Raw genomic sequence first — 3,738 nt, forward strand, 5'->3', positions numbered from 1 at the left:
ACCGTGTTCCTGCTTTTAACCACACCCCTGCACTGTGTTTCTGCTTTTAACCACGCCCCTGCACTGTGTTTTTGCTTTTAACCACACCCGTGCACTGTGTTTCTGCTTTTAACCACACCCGTGCACTGTGTTTCTGCTTTTAACCACGCCCATGCACTGTGTTTCTGCTTTTAACCACGCCCCTGCATTGTGGTCCTGCTTTTAACCACGCCCCTGCACTGTGTTTCTGCTTTTAACCACGCCCCTGCACCGTGTTTCTGCTTTTAACCACACCCCTGCACCGTGTTTCTGCTTTTAACCACGCCCCTGCACCGTGTTTCTGGTTTTAATCACGCCCATGCACCGTGTTTCTGCTTTTAACCACGCCCCTGCACTGTGGTCCTGCTTTTAACCACGCCCCTGCACTGTGTTTCTGCTTTTAACCACACCCCTGCACCGTGTTTCTGCTTTTAACCACGCCCCTGCACCGTGTTTCTGCTTTTAACCACGCCCCTGCACTGTGGTCCTGCTTTTAACCACGCCCCTGCACTGTGTTTCTGCTTTTAACCACGCCCCTGCACTGTGGTCCTGCTTTTAACCATGCCCCTGCATTGTGGTCCTGCTTTTAACCACGCCCCTGCACTGTGTTTCTGCTTTTAACCACGCCCCTGCACCGTGTTTCTGCTTTTAACCACGCCCCTGCACCGTGTTTCTGCTTTTAACCATGCCCCTGCACCGTGTTTCTGCTTTTAACCACGCCCCTGCACCGTGTTTCTGGTTTTAATCACGCCCATGCACCGTGTTTCTGCTTTTAACCACGCCCCTGCACTGTGGTCCTGCTTTTAACCACGCCCCTGCACTGTGTTTCTGCTTTTAACCACACCCCTGCACCGTGTTTCTGCTTTTAACCACGCCCCTGCACCGTGTTTCTGCTTTTAATCACGCCCATGCACCGTGTTTCTGCTTTTAACCATGCCCCTGCACTGTGGTCCTGCTTTTAACCACGCCCCTGCACTGTGGTCCTGCTTTTAACCACGCCCCTGCACTGTGTTTCTGCTTTTAACCACACCCCTGCACCGTGGTCCTGCTTTTAACCACGCCCCTGCACTGTGTTTCTGCTTTTAATCACGCCCCTGCACCGTGTTTCTGCTTTTAACCACGCCCCTGCATTGTGGTCCTGCTTGTAACCACGCCCCTGCACTGTGTTCCTGCTTTTAACCACGCCCCTGCACCGTGTTTCTGCTTTTAACCACGCCCCTGCACTGTGTTCCTGCTTTTACCCACACCCCTGCACTGTGTTTCTGCTTTTAACCACGCCCCTGCACTGTGTTTCTGCTTTTAACCACACCCCTGCACTGTGTTTTTGCTTTTAACCACACCCGTGCACTGTGTTTCTGCTTTTAACCACGCCCCTGCACTGTGTTTCTGCTTTTAACCACGCCCCTGCACTGTGTTTCTGCTTTTAATCACGCCCATGCACCGTGTTTCTGCTTTTAACCACGCCCCTGCACCGTGTTCCTGCTTTTAACCATGCCCCTGCACCGTGTTTCTGCTTTTAACCACGCCCCTGCACTGTGGTCCTGCTTTTAACCACGCCCCTGCACTGTGTTTCTGCTTTTAACCACGCCCCTGCACTGTGGTCCTGCTTTTAACCACGCCCCTGCACTGTGTTTCTGCTTTTAACCACGCCCCTGCACTGTGGTCCTGCTTTTAACCATGCCCCTGCATTGTGGTCCTGCTTTTAACCACGCCCCTGCACTGTGTTTCTGCTTTTAACCACGCCCCTGCACCGTGTTTCTGCTTTTAACCACGCCCCTGCACCGTGTTTCTGCTTTTAACCATGCCCCTGCACCGTGTTTCTGCTTTTAACCACGCCCCTGCACCGTGTTTCTGCTTTTAACCACGCCCCTGCACCGTGTTCCTGCTTTTAACCACGCCCCTGCACCGTGTTCCTGCTTTTAACCACGCCCCTGCACTGTGGTCCTGCTTTTAACCACGCCCCTGCACCGTGTTTCTGCTTTTAACCACGCCCCTGCACTGTGGTCCTGCTTTTAACCACGCCCCTGCACTGTGTTTCTGCTTTTAACCACACCCCTGCACCGTGTTTCTGCTTTTAACCACGCCCCTGCACCGTGTTTCTGCTTTTAATCACGCCCATGCACCGTGTTTCTGCTTTTAACCATGCCCCTGCACTGTGGTCCTGCTTTTAACCACGCCCCTGCACTGTGTTTCTGCTTTTAACCACGCCCCTGCACTGTGTTCCTGCTTTTAACCATGCCCCTGCATTGTGGTCCTGCTTTTAACCACGCCCCTGCACCGTGTTTCTGCTTTTAACCACACCCCTGCACCGTGTTTCTGCTTTTAACCACGCCCCTGCACCGTGTTTCTGGTTTTAATCACGCCCATGCACCGTGTTTCTGCTTTTAACCACGCCCCTGCACCGTGTTCCTGCTTTTAACCACACCCCTGCACTGTGTTTCTGCTTTTAACCACGCCCCTGCACTGTGTTTTTGCTTTTAACCACACCCGTGCACTGTGTTTCTGCTTTTAACCACACCCGTGCACTGTGTTTCTGCTTTTAACCACGCCCATGCACTGTGTTTCTGCTTTTAACCACGCCCCTGCATTGTGGTCCTGCTTTTAACCACGCCCCTGCACTGTGTTTCTGCTTTTAACCACGCCCCTGCACCGTGTTTCTGCTTTTAACCACACCCCTGCACCGTGTTTCTGCTTTTAACCACGCCCCTGCACCGTGTTTCTGGTTTTAATCACGCCCATGCACCGTGTTTCTGCTTTTAACCACGCCCCTGCACTGTGGTCCTGCTTTTAACCACGCCCCTGCACTGTGTTTCTGCTTTTAGCCACGCCCCTGCATTGTGGTCCTGCTTTTAACCACGCCCCTGTAGTGTGTTCCTGCTTTTAACCACGCCCCTGCACTGTGTTTCTGCTTTTAACCACGCCCCTGCACCGTGTTTCTGCTTTTAACCATGCCCCTGCACTGTGTTTCTGCTTTTAATCACGCCCATGCACCGTGTTTCTGCTTTTAACCACGCCCCTGCACTGTGGTCCTGCTTTTAACCACGCCCCTGCACTGTGTTTCTGCTTTTAACCACGCCCCTGCACTGTGGTCCTGCTTTTAACCATGCCCCTGCATTGTGGTCCTGCTTTTAACCACGCCCCTGCACTGTGTTTCTGCTTTTAACCACACCCCTGCACCGTGTTTCTGCTTTTAACCATGCCCCTGCACTGTGGTCCTGCTTTTAACCACGCCCCTGCACTGTGTTTCTGCTTTTAACCACGCCCCTGCACTGTGGTCCTGCTTTTAACCATGCCCCTGCATTGTGGTCCTGCTTTTAACCACGCCCCTGCACTGTGTTTCTGCTTTTAACCACACCCCTGCACCGTGTTTCTGCTTTTAACCACGCCCCTGCACCGTGTTTCTGCTTTTAACCACGCCCCTGCACAGTGTTTCTGCTTTTAACCACGCCCCTGCACCGTGTTTCTGCTTTTAACCACGCCCCTGCACCGTGTTCCTGCTTTTAACCACGCCCCTGCACCGTGTTCCTGCTTTTAACCACGCCCCTGCACTGTGGTCCTGCTTTTAACCACGCCCCTGCACCGTGTTTCTGCTTTTAACCACACCCCTGCACCGTGTTTCTGCTTTTAACCACGCCCCTGCACCGTGTTTCTGCTTTTAACCACGCCCCTGCACCGTGTTTCAGCTTTTACCCACGCCCCTGCACCGTGTTTCTGCTTTTA

The sequence above is a fragment of the Brachyhypopomus gauderio genome, chromosome 1 (genome assembly GCF_052324685.1).
Source record: "Brachyhypopomus gauderio isolate BG-103 chromosome 1, BGAUD_0.2, whole genome shotgun sequence".
Taxonomy (NCBI): Eukaryota; Metazoa; Chordata; class Actinopteri; order Gymnotiformes; family Hypopomidae; genus Brachyhypopomus; species Brachyhypopomus gauderio.